Here is a 14,223-nt window from a genome sequence, read left to right as displayed (position 1 = left end):
GTGGGAGGGATGAGGTAGGGGACTGTAAGCTCTTCTGTTCTAGTTTATTTTTAACCATGTGCATGAATTACTTTGATATAAAAAATTTTAAGTGTGTCACAAGACAGATACAAAGGTGGAGGGTGAGAGCTTTTGTGGCCATAGATGAGTTCTGGGGGCCCGATGCAGGTGAGACACTGGAGTCATGAAATCCCTTGCAGGTAGGGCTGAAAAACAACCTAGATACATGAGGACACTGGAGATGGGAAAACATTCCGATTTTTACCAGGAGACAGAAGGTATTTCTGGAAACTATAGACCAAACGGCTCAATATAGAATCCTGGCAACATTCTAGCACAGATTATTAAACAGATGGCTTGGGAGTGCTTTGTGACTTTTTATTTATTTATTTATATGCCACCTCATTCCAAAAAGAGGAACCTGTAGTGGCTTACAGAAATACATACTATACTACAATATAAAAACATTTCTTTAAACGAGGAAAGGGTCTCAAAAAGTTAAACACAGAGTTACTATCTGACACAGCAAACCACCCCACTAGTATGTACCCAAGAGAACTAAAGCATATTCACATAAAAACTTGTGCATGAATATTCTCAGCAGCATAATTCATAACAGCCAAAAAGTAGAAACCCAAATGTCCAACAGCTGATGAATGTATAAACAAAATGTGGTATGTCCATACAATAGAATACTATTCAGTCATAAAAAAGGAATAAAGTACCGATACGTGCTACACCATGCATGAACCTTGAAAACATTATGCTAAGTACAGGAAACCGACATAGAAAGCCACACGTTGTATGATTCCATTGATATGAAATATCTAGAACAGGCAAATCCACAAAGACAGAAAGTAAGTCGAGGGGAAGAGAGAATGAGAAGTGACTGCTAATGGATATGGAGTTTCTTTTTAGGGTGATGGAAATGTTCTGGAATTAGTAATGATGGTTATATAATCCTGTAAATACACTAAAAACCACTGTGCACTGTACACTTTAAAAGGGTGAATATTATGATATGTGAATTATCTCAATTAAAAAAGCTTTATTGTAGTAAAAGTTCAGGAAAGGAGGGTGTATTCATCCATTCTCACACTGATATAAAGACATACCTGAGACTGGGTAACTTATAAAGAAAAGAGGTTTAATTGACTCAGTTCTGTGGGCTATACAGGTTTTTGCTTTGGGGGAGGCCTCAGAAAACAATCATGGTGGAAGGCAAAGGGGAAGCAGGCACATCTTCATATGGCCAGCAGGAAAAAGAGAGCAAAGGAGGAGGTGCTATACACTTTCAAACAACCAGATCTCATAAAAACTCACTCTTGAGAGAACAGCAAGGGGGATGTCTGCCCCCATGATCCAGTCACCTCCCATCAGGCCCCTCCTCCAACATTGAGAATTATAATATGACATGAGATTTGGGTAGGGACACAGACCCAACCATATCAGAGGGTGAAGAGAAAAAGACAAAAAAAAAAAGTGGAACTAAGTCAATATGTAACACATACACCACAAAATTCTTTATAGGTGATAAAGATGGACCATGGCTTTGATCTTGAGATTTACAGCAGCTACCACAAACCTGGAAAATAGTGTCAATTAAATGATTCCTGGAATCCATAAGATAAACATGAACTGGTTGTTCAGGAGGATCATGGCCTTTTTTTGGTGCTGATGCCCAATAGGTATCTCTTCATTGTGTCTTCATAAAGAGGACCAACTGACAACAACATCTCTCCATACCTCCAGTGACAAGAGTCACACAGTTATATCCTAGGGTCACTCAAATTGGACACAAAGCCCAAGTATAATTCAATGAACGCACTTTAGTGCAGGGCCTAAATGGTACAGGATATGCAGGCAGTTCTTCACTGGTAAAATGTGGATTTTCTGGAGCAGTGGTTTCCAACCCTAGCTGCACATTAGGAAGCCCTGGAAACTTTTGCAATATACCAACACAGGACTCCACCAACCAGAGATTCTGACTTTTTCTGTTTCCAGGGTATTTTAATATATAGCCAAATCTGAGAACTGGAGATCGATAAATTGTACATTTTTCATGAAATCCTCTATAATAAATACTATTTCTTGCCTCAGAGTTTCATCAACTCAAGGTTATAATACTTAAACACATTTTTATGTAGCTAATATTTTCTGAATGCCAGCTATGTACCAGGCAGGTGCTGTGCTCTAAGATGTAAGGATAATTGTGTGACCCAATCTCTATCCTTAAGGAGCTGATCCAGTATTGATTCGTGTTGTAGACACCTCAGCTGCTCTTCACAAGGGAAGGTAGTGAGGAGATGCAGAGAACAAAAGGCAGGCACCCGGGGCAGCTCTGGGTGGGCGGAGCACTCCCAGAAGAATGAACAACTTAGTTGAGTCCCAAAGGAAAGATTAATTAAGAAAAAGGGGGATGGGAGAGTGGTACATTGTGGTCAATATTTTTCTAAATAATTTGGATGACTATTAGTAACCATTCTATATGAATGTGAGGTGCCATGATTACTCAAGAACAGCTGGAGGAATAGCCCCTTGCTACGTGACTGAATGGGAGACAAAAGCGCACCCGTGAGCGAGAGGAACTCAAACCAAAATTGACACTCCGGATCAGGGGAAGGTAACTAAGAAGTGTGAGCAGAGCCACCCTGAGTGTTTTAACAGAGGCTTCACATGTGTTATCGTGTAATCCTACATCGACATTTTATAGTTGAAGAAAATCAGCCTTATAATGTCAAGGTAGCTGCCTTGAGTTGGCACAGCCAAGTGTGTAGCCAGAACTCAAGTCTAAGCCTGTCTCACTCCAAGGTCCAGGTTCTTTCTATTATTCCACATGTATCAAGTCCTGTACCTAGATTCAAAGAATCAACTGCTCATAGACAAGTTAGGAAGTCTTGGTTCAACTGCATTTTCTGTGGGGGAAAATGTTAACAGCTATCAGCTTATGCAATAGTCTTAGATGTGTGTATTGGAGTTGAATGTGAGAGGTAGACATTCTCATGGGAAGGATCCAGACTTTGGAGTCAGGCAACGCAGGCTCAAAACTCAGCTTTGCTACTTATGCTGTGTGACTTTAGGGAAGTTACTCTGCCTTCCTGAGCCTCACAGTCTTCTTATCCATAAAATAGGGATAATAATGCCTACCTCACAGGATCATTGTGAAGATTAAAGTTAATTTATATGCATGGGAACGTTTTGCAAGATAGACCATATGTGAGGCCACAAAATAAATTCCAATAAATATTAAACAATCAGGCTGACTAGGCTGGGCATGATGGTTCACGCCTGTAATTCCAGCACTTTGGGAGGCCAAGGCGGGCAGATCACTTGAGGTCTAGAGTTCAAGACCAGCCTGGCAAACATGGTGAAACTCCATCTGTACTAAAAATACAAAAATTAGCCAGGCGTGGTGGTGTACGTATGTAATCCCAGCTACTCAGGAGGCTGAGGCAGGAGAATCGCTTGAACCCAGGAGGCAGATGTTGCAGTGAGCCAAGATCGTGCCACTGCACACTAGCTTGGGCAACAGAGAAAGACTCCATCTAAAATATGTATACATATATATATATATCAGGCTAGCTACGGTGGCTCATGTTTGTAATCCCAACACTTTGGGGGGCAATAGGATTTCCTGAGCCCAGGAGCTCAAGACCAGCCTGGACAACATAGAGTGAGACCCCAGCTCTATGAAAAATCAAAAAAGAAATCGAAACCATACCAAGTATTTTCTCAAACTACAGTGGAGTGAAACTAGAAATCAATAACAAAAGGACCCCTGGAAACTATACAAATACATGGAAATTAAATAATACATACTTGAACAATCACTGGATCAATGAAGAAATTAAAAAGGAAATAAAAAAATCTTGAAACATGAAAATGGAAACACAACATACCAATACCCACAGGATGCAGTAAAAGCAATACTAGGAGAGATGTTTATAGCAATAAATGCTTATATCTAAATAGTAGAAAGGTTCAAATAAACAACCCCATGATGCTCCTCATGGAACCAGAAAAGCAAAAACAAATTGAACCCAAAATTAGTAGAAGCAAAGAAATAATAAAGATCAGGGCAGAACTAAACAAAATAGAGACTAAAAATAGTACCAAAAGATGAAAAAAATGAAAACTTGTGTTCTCTAAAAATAAAAAAAATTGACAAATCATTAGCTAGACTAAGAAAAAGAGAACACCCAAATAAATAAAATCAGCAGCCAGGCACTGTGGCACATGCCTATAGTTCCACAACTTTGTAGGCTGAGACACGAAAACGCTCGAGGCCAGGAGTTCGAGGCTACATTGTGTGATGATCATGCCTGTGAATAGTCACTGCACTCCAGCCTGGGCAACAAAACGAGCCTCCATCTCTTAAAAAAAAAAAAAAAAAAAATCAGAAATGAAAAGGGAGACATAATTGACACCACAGAAATACAAAGAATCATTAGAAACTATTATGAACATCTATATGCCAAAAAATGGGAAAACCTAGAGGAAATGGATAAATTCCTGAATATATATAAACTACCAAGATTGAGCCAAAAAGAAAACCTGAAGAGACCAATAATAGGTAACAAGATTGCAAGACTGCACCAATCATGCCGCTGCATTCAAGCCTGGGTTACAGAGCCACACCCTGTCAAAAAAGGAGAGGGGAGAGGGGTCTTACACAAATTCTTCTCAAATTATTCCAAAATAATTAAAGAGGAAGGAATTCTTCCAAACTCATTCTATGAGGACAGCATTTGATACCTACCTAATATCAAAAACCAGACAAGGACAAAACAGGAAAAGACAACTACAGGCCAATACCTCTGATGAACATAGATGCAAAAATCCTCAACAAAATATTAGCAAACAGAATCCAACAACACATCATAAAGGTAATAATACACCATGATCATGTGAGATTTATTCCAGGAATGCAAGAATGGTTCAACATTTGCAATTCAATAAACATGATACATCGCTTCAGCAGAATAAAGGACAAAAACCATGTGATGATCTCAATAGGTGCAGAAACAGGATTTAATAAAACTCTACATATTCTCATGATAAAAACTCTCAACAAATTAGGTTTAGAAGAAACATACCTCAATACAATAAAGGCCATATATGACAAATCCACAGCTTACATCATACTGAATGAAGAAAAGCTAACACCCTTTCCTCTAACAACTAAAACAAAATAAAGATGTCTATCCTCATCACTTTTATTCAACTAGTACTGGAAGTCCTAGCCAGAGCAGTTAGGCAAGAGAAAGGAACAAAGGGTATCCAAATTGAAAAACAGGAGTCAAATTGTCCCTTTGCAGACAACGGGATTTTACGTATAGAAAAATCTAAAAGACTACACACACACACACACACACACACACACACACACACACACACAACCTCTTGGAACTGATAGACAAATTGAGTAAAGTTGCAGATACAAAATTGACATACAAAAATCAGTAGTATTTCTATATGCCAATAAGTAGCTGAAAAAGAAATCAAGAAAAAAATCTCACTTATAGTAGCTACAATAAAATAAAATACCTAGAAATAAATTTAACCAAGGAAGTGAAAGATCTCTACAATGAAAACCATAAACACTGCCAAAAGAAATTAGAGGCACAAAAAATGAAGACATCTCATGCTCATGGATTAGAAGAATTAATATTGTAAAATGAACATACTACCCAAAGCAATCTACAAACCCAGTACAATCTGTATCAAAATACCAATGACTTTTTCACTGAAATAGAAGAACAATCCTGAAATTCATATGGAACCACAAACGACCCTGAATAGCCAAAGCAATCCTGAGCAAAAAAAAAAAAAGAAAGCTGGAGGCATCACACTGACTTCAAAATATACTACAGAGCTATAGTGACCAAAACAGCATGGTAATGGTATAAAAACAGACCAATGAAACAGAATAGAAAACCCAGAAATAAATCCATGCATTTTCAGCCAACTGATTTTCAACAAAGTTGCCAAAAACATACCCTGGGAAAGGATAGTCTCTCGAATAAATGGTGCTGGGAAAATCAGATATTCATATGCAGAATAATGAAATTAGATCCTCATCTTGCGCTATGTATAAAAGTCAACTCAATGGATTACAGACTCAAACATAAGATCCAAAACTACTAGAAGGAAACATAGGGGAAATGCTTCAGGACATTGATCTAGGCAATGATTTTATCCATAAGACTTCAAAAGCATAGGGAACAGAGACAAAAATAGACAAATGGGACTATATAAAATGAAAAGCTTCTGCACAGTGAAAGAAACAATCAACAGAGTGAAGAGACAACCTGTAAAAAGGGGGGAAACGTTTGCAAAGTATTCACCGACAAGGGACTAATATCCAGAATATATAAGAAACTCAAACAACTTGACAGCCAAAAATAAAAATAAAAATAAAAAGTGGGCAAAGGATAAAAAAAATAGACATTTCTCAGAAGGATACATACAAATGGCCAAACAAATATAGGGAAAAATGCTCAGCATCACTAATCATCAAGGAAATGTAAATCAAAACTGCAATAGGATATAATCTCACCCCAGCTAGAATGGCTGTCATTAAAATGATAAAAAAAAAAAAAAATCAATGCTGGTGAGAAGGTAGAAAAAAGGGAACTCTTATACACTATGGGTGAGAATGCAAATTAGTAAAACCATTATAGAAAACAGTATGAAGGTTCCTTAAAAAACTAAAAATAGATCTACCTACCATACAATCCAGCAATTTCACTACTGAGTATTTATCCAAAGAAAAGAAAATCAGTACATCAAAGAGCTATCTGAATCCTCATGTTTATTGAAGCTCTATTCACAATAGCCAAGATATGGACTCAACCTAAATGGACATCAACAGATGAATGGATAAAGAAAATGTGGTTTATATACACAATGGAATACTATTCAAACATGAAAAATAATGAAATTCTGTTATTTACAGAAACATGATGAGTCTGGAAAGCATTCTATTAAGTGAAATAAGTTCAGGCACAGAAATATAAATGTAGCATGATTACATTCATATGTGGGAGCTTAAAAATTGAGCTCATAGAAGTAGATAGAGATAGGATTGTGGTTATTAGAGATTTATAAGGGTAGGGGGATGGGGAGGATAGGGTGAGGATGGTTAATAGATACAAAGTTACAGCTCGATGGAAGGAATAGGTTCTAGTGTTCTGTAGCACTGTAGAGTGAACATGGCTTACAATAATTTAGTGTGTATCTTTGAATAGTTAGAAGAGAGGATTTTGAATGTCCACAACACAAAAAAATGATAAATATTTGAGGTGATAGATATGCTTATTGCCCTGATTTGATCATTACATACATTACATACATTATACCTGTATCAGAACATCACCCCCTGTCCTCAGACTGTGCAGATAAAAAAAATACTCTGTACCCCATAAGTATGTACAATTATTCTGTGTAAACTAAAGATAAAAGGAAAAAATAATGTATGTGCAGGCAAGGAAAAGGTATTTACAATACATGTAACTGACAAAGAACTCATATCCAGCATATATCAAGAACTCCTAAATAAATTTCAAAGAGATAGACAACCCGATTTTAAAAGTAGGCTGAAGAATCAAAGGGATATTTCAAAAAAGAGGATGTGCAAATTGCCAATAAGCATATGATGAGATACTGAACCATATTTGTCATGAGGGAAATGCAAATGAAAAACTTTGAGATACTAGTACCTTTACAGGGGAACGGAGAGGAAGGGAGGGGAGAGAAGGATAGGCGAGGGAAGGACTGACAATGCCAAGTGTTGACAAGGACGAGGAACTAAAACTCTAGTAGGAGTGTACACTGGAACAACCACTTTGAAAAACTGTCTTGCTGCATCTGCTAAAACCAAACCTATCTGTGACATAGTAATTTCACTTCTGGACATAAACTGAATAGAATTGGAGCTTCTGTCCACCAGAAAATAAGCATACAAATGTTTAGAGTAGCTTTATTGTAGCTGCAAACTGAAAACAGTCTGAATGTCCATCAATAGTAGATGAGAAAAATATATTGTGGTATATCCATGTAATGGAATACTACATAGCAATGAAAAGAATGAACTACTGCTCTCACATACATAATGTGGAGCAAGTACACTACTGTTTCTGGCATGGGTGCTGGAAATGTTCTATATCTTGAGGTGGATGGTGGTCACATAGATGTGTACACATATAAAAATTCATCAAGCTATTTAAGACTTGTACACTTTAATACATGTAAGTTTAACCTCAATCAAAACAGTAAACTAAAAAATACTATATGTCATGTGTTTGGCAGGGAGTGGACACTGAATAAATAGCTGTCAGGATTTGTAGAGAAGAGGAGGCAGCAAGCCCATTGCACTGTGCACTGCTCCGACCACTGGGGAGCCCTGGGTGCAGTGCTGGGAGCCACCCTATTTGAGAGGGTCGCTGACCATGAGAGCATGGCATGACAGTACAATAAGAATAGCAAGGGAGTACTTGGTAAATGAGAGATGGCTGAAGAAAGCAGAGACGATGGTGTCAGGAATAAGACTTCGGAAGAACATAGAGTGTATTCCAATAGTGAATGGCTCTCTGTAGAATGGGAATTATATTTCTGCTTTGTGGCTCTAAAGCAGTGATTCTTAAACTGTAGCTGTATCTCAATCCCCTGGAGGGCTTGTTAAAACACAGATTACTGGCGGGCATGGTGGCTCACACCTGTAATCCCAGCACTTTGGGAGGCCAAGTCGGATGGATCACTTGAAGTCAGGAGTTTCAAGACCAGCCTCGCCAACATGGTGAAAACCCATCTCTACTAAAAATAGAAAAGTTAGCCAGGCGTGGTGGCACACGCCTGTAATCCCAGCTACTCAGGAGGCTGAGGAAGGAGAATCGCTTTAACCCAGGAGGCGGAGGCTGCAGTGAGCCAAGATCACACCACTGCACTCCAGCCTAGGCCATAGAGCTAGACTCTGTCTCAAACAAAAACAAAAACAAAACAGGTTACCGAGCCTCACCCCTAGAGTTTCTAATTCAGCTAGTCTGGGGCAAGACCAAGAGTCTGAATTTCTAACAAGTTCCCCAGACATGCTGCTGCTGGTGGTCCAGGGACACACTTTGCCAGCCACTGTTCTAGTGCACAAAATGAGTATGGCAGTTTGTGGTGGTGTTAATAATAATAATAACCATGAGAATGTATTGGGAACGTGGTGTACCAGCTCCTGTGTTACATACTGTCTATATTTTCTCACAGTAAGGGGGTTCTTATTCACCCCATTTAAGAAACAAGGAAACCGAGGGTTGGCTTCTCACTGATTTCACAGCCTGGGCTAGATTCTCTGATTCCAAGCCTAGGCGTGCTCAAGCTGAGGCCAGGTGGCTACCTGAAGGGATGCTGTAGGTGGAATCCCATTTCTGAGTGGGAAGTTGCACTAATTTCTTTATTTTATGTATGTATGTATGTAGGTATTTATTTTGAGACAGCGTTTTACTCTTGTTGCCCAGGATGGAGTACAATGGTGTGATCTCTGCTCACTGCAACCTCTGCCTCCTGGGTTCAAGTGATTCTCCTGCCTCAGCCTCCTGAGTAGCTGGGATTACAGGCATGTCCCACCACGCCCAGCTAATTTTGTATTTTTAGTAGAGATGGGGTTTCTCCATGTTGGTCAGGCTGGTCTCGAACTCCTGACCTCAGGTGATCTGCCCTCCTCGGCCTCCCAAAGTGCTGGGATTACAGGCGTGAGCCAACATGCCTGGCTGGTTGCACTAATTTCAGGGGGTCCTTCCAACTGTCCGTTAGACTAGCTTCAACTAGCACTTTTAAGCACTAGCACCTAGTAAGCACCAACTAAATGCCAGACACTAGGCGACACTTCTCCAGGATGTTTATGGCCACTGGTCTAACTCTAAGATGTTTCTGGATCATCTCACCTCCTCCTGTCCCTCCCTTTCTTGGCACTTGTGTGACCACTCCCTTTACCCTCCAGGCAGGCTAGCACTAAGTAGCTCATCCGGATATTTGGTAAAGGAGGCTCTTTGTATACACACCCACCTCTGCTGTATTTGCATTCATGTGCCTTAGGATGGCTGGGCCATGCAGGTCTAGTCCTTGGCACCAAACTATCTGCCATCTGCCCCATGCCAACCTCAGACAGAGCCTTCCAATCCACCCCCACACTCTGGCCAGCAGAACAACCATATAGGGAGTGACAAGACAAAATCCGGAGATGGGGGAGGGTTGGCTTCATGACCCTGAATGGCCAGAGGAACTGCAGGATGTGCTTAATGACCTTGAGCTGGAGACTTCACTCTACTGCTCCTGCCTGGCCTCTGCAGAATCTGCGAAGCAGAAACCAGAAGGCCCTAGGGACAGAGGGCAGCCCCAGGTCACTGAGAGGATCCTGCTAAGCATGAAATCAAGCCCAAGTCCCAGTGACTCCCCACCAGGCTGATGAGAATCAGGCCTCTTCTCTTTATATCTTGTTTAAATATTTAAGGTTTTCAATTCTAACAGAAACAGTAACAAAAACAAAATACACTACATGGGTTTATACACTAAGGAATTTCTGCAGCTGTAATACATGTAAAAGGATAGTGGTAAGGGTATCTAAATCTTATTTCATTGTTTGCTTACTTTCTCCTGTGTGTTTCCACGACATAGATTACCTATATGGTCCAAGATCTGCAGGTGATTTATTGCTTCTCAACTTCCAGGTATAAAGCATAGGAGTTAGCCGGATGTGGTGGCTCACTCCTGTAATCCCAGCATTTTGGGAGACTGAGATGGGCAGATCACCATGGGCCAACATGGTGAAACCCTGTCTGTACTAAAAATACAAACATTAGCCAGGTTTGGCGGTGTGCACCTGTAATCCCAGCTACTTGGAAGGCTGAGGCAAGAGAATCACTTTAAACTGGGAGGCAGAGGTTGCAGTGAGCTGAGATTGCGCCATTGCACTCCAGCCTGGGTGACAGAGCAACACTCCATCTCAAATAATAATAATAATAAATTAAAAATAAAAGAATAAATAAAAGGTCGGGCACGGTGGCTCATGCCTGTAATCCCAGCACTTTGGGAGGCTGAGGCGGGTGGATTATGAGGTCAGGAGATTGAGACCATCCTGGCTAACACAGTGAAACTCTGTCTCTATTAAAAATACAAAAAATTAGCCAGGCGTGGTGGTGGGTGCCTGTAGTTCCAGCTACTCAGGAGGCTGAGGCAGGAGAATGATGTGAACCTGGGAAGCGGAGCTTGCAGTGAGCCAAGATCATGCCACTCCATCTCAAAAACAAACAAACAAACAAACAAACAAAAGCACAAGAGTTCAGTGTAGTATAAACACCTCTCACCAAGGAGTCAGAAATCCAGGTACCCAGTGATGAACCAATCCTGTGGTCCTTGCCTTGGAAGGGCGGCACTAAACAGAGAATGAGCACCAGGATAGATTGGGAGCCCCAAAGAGGGAGCCTAGGAAGGTCAGAAAAAGGCTTCCGGAGAGCCAACCCTTGAGGCAATAAATAGATTTCAGTCTCCAAGAGCTTAAGAACCCTTTACTCCCACAGATCCTTTATTCCAATTAATGCAACATTTCCATATTTTGGAGTCTCAGATCACTTTCCATGGCTTGTGAGGGGGGGGATAATTCCCTTCTAATTTATAAGGGGGGAAATCAGAGAGTAGTTAAAGAAGGATGCAAGGTTTTGCCCTTCACATTTAAGAGTAACCACAAGGTACCCAACTAAGAACTGACATTTGAATACACAGCACAAAGGAAAGACTGGATAGCCTCTGCCTTTGGGGAACTTGTAACTCGGAGATAGGACATGTAAATGTAAAGCCAAAAGTAATTATATAATTTTTGTGCAAACAATTCACCTCACCAGCTATTTATCCAGGACTTGCTATCTGCAAGGCATTCTTTTATGTGAGGCACATGAGAAGGGGTGGAGTTAGAACACAGGTAAATATGCTACCAGCCCTTAGGAACTCATGATTTAACTGGCTCCTGGAAGGGGCTGGAGGAACAGTCCATGGAATGTAATACCTGGCCCTGTGAAGATGGGGTAGAAGTACAGGAGTAGATGAGAGTCTTGCTGGAAATGAGAATTTAATAGAATTAATTCATCTGGGAAAGATGCTTAGAGGAGGTGGACAGTGTGTGATGCTGGAAAATAGAAGAGACAGGGGAAGGGATGAAGAAAGCAATAATAAGTAAAACCTTTTCACATATAGACTTGTCTTTCAGACCCCACTCAAAAGTCACCTCTTCCATGAAACCTTCCCAGGCAGAATTAGACACTTACCTCTCCAGGCCCTCAAACCGCCCCATTACAGAACGTACCTCACTGCTGTACAGTGGCCCCCTGTCTCTGTGGGTTCTGCATCCGTAAATTCAACCAACTGCAAATCGAAAATATTTGGGAAAAAAATTCATCTGTACTGAACATGTTCAGACTTTTTTCTTGTCATTATTCCCTAAAAAATACAGTATAACAACTATTTACATAGCATTGACAGTGTATTAGATATTATAAGTAATCCAGAGATTATTTAAAGTATACAGCAAGGTGCTGTAGTTGGGGAGCGCCATTTAGGGAAATTATGGAAGGATTTCAGGTGTTTGGGCTAGAGAAGCAAAATCACTAGAGCAAGGTCATTTTGGGTGTGAAGGACTTACATGACAGAGCAATTAGATTTGTTCTGTGTGGGGCCGTGGGGAGCAGTTACAGGGCGGAGCATTTCAGTTTTGCCTGAGACCCTTTCTACAACCAGAGCTCATCCACACTGCAAGCAGAGCCCCTGGGAATATGCAAAGTCCCCAGCACTAGAGGTGTTAGTCAAGAACAGGACTGGCAAGCATTCAGAGGCAGTTATGGGGAGGGGACAGGGGACTCAGTTGGAGGCTATTCCTTCCAACTCTGAGCTTCTATGGTTCCTGGAGTTCTGTGATAGTGGCAGAGAAGACTCAGTCAAAAACTTGTGGTTATGATTTGTTTAGTGTTCCCCCCCCCCAGGGTAGCTTTTTAGTGTATTATAATTACTGTGCAGGCCCCCCATCATCACTATCAAATAAGTACTTGTCATTACCCACAGAGTGATGAGCCAGAGGGACCCTGGGACTCTCCCCTCTCTGGGGCTCACTGTCCAAGGAGGGATGGGGCAGATGCAGGGGTGCCACTGTGAGATGGGACCAGTACCTGCAAGATCAATTGGTTGCCCCACCTCATGCCAAGTTGTCTTGGGGACACCCGCCCACATACCTCCTCAGTCTTTTCAGCCCTGGTCCCCCTGGTGGGCCAGTGGACATGGTGTCATGGCTCCTGTCACCACTAGAACACCTGGGCAGAGGTGACACCGCAAGGCCTTACTGTTCTGCCTCTAGGAACCAGATCCTGGCTCCCTTAGGAGCGGGACCACACAAAACCCACCAGGAGCCCGAGGCTACCTGATGAAGGGACAGCCTAGGTCAGCTGCAGGCTCCTGGAAGGACACCCAGTCTAGAGACTAATCAACCCCTACTCACTGCCAAGGCTTTATCCATCGAAGAAAGGATTTTCCCCAGAAGTCTTTTTAATTTTTTTTTTTTTTTTCTAGGAGATTACTTCAGAATTCCTCCCGGGGTTCCTCCAGGACGCGATCCTTCCCTCTCTGCCCTCCTCCAACTAGTTAAAAGGAGAGAGACAGAGAGTCAGCATAGACCAGCGTCATCCTCCTCCCTCCCGCACCTGGCCAGGGCAGGGATGGGATGAGGCTGGGAAGGGCCTCATCTCAGGCCCTTCCAGGGAGCTTAGTGTGAGGAAGATGTTGAGTTTCTAGGGTTCTCCTTCTAAAGGGCAATGTGATTGACCTCTTGGGGTTCTAATGAAAGCCATGCACGAATACTCTCCCAAGAAGAAACGTATGTACAACAAGATTTTGCCTTCTGTTCTGGGGGAAAAGGGGGTGCCGTTAGACCCTCGAAGTCCATCTGTGAAGCGCCTAGGTTTACAGGGGTCCGGGTTTCCTCCACTGCCACAGCCCGGGTGCGGGGAGAGGGCCCCTAGCCTCTCTCTGGAGATACAGGATGTCTTGGGCTCTACATCTGCCGGGCTCTAAAATGGGCGCTCGGGCCCCTCGGTCCCTGGGGGCTGCATCCGGAGGCTGGTGGGACTGGTCGAGGGAGAGCGGGCGGGGGGCAGCGCGGCTCCCGGTTGGTCTCCGCAGCCGGGGGAGGGCGAGCCTGTG

Source organism: Colobus angolensis, unplaced genomic scaffold (genome assembly GCF_000951035.1).
Source record: "Colobus angolensis palliatus isolate OR3802 unplaced genomic scaffold, Cang.pa_1.0 Scaffold449, whole genome shotgun sequence".
In the NCBI taxonomy this organism is placed as follows: domain Eukaryota; kingdom Metazoa; phylum Chordata; class Mammalia; order Primates; family Cercopithecidae; genus Colobus; species Colobus angolensis.
Note: the sequence above shows the minus strand (reverse complement) of the source record.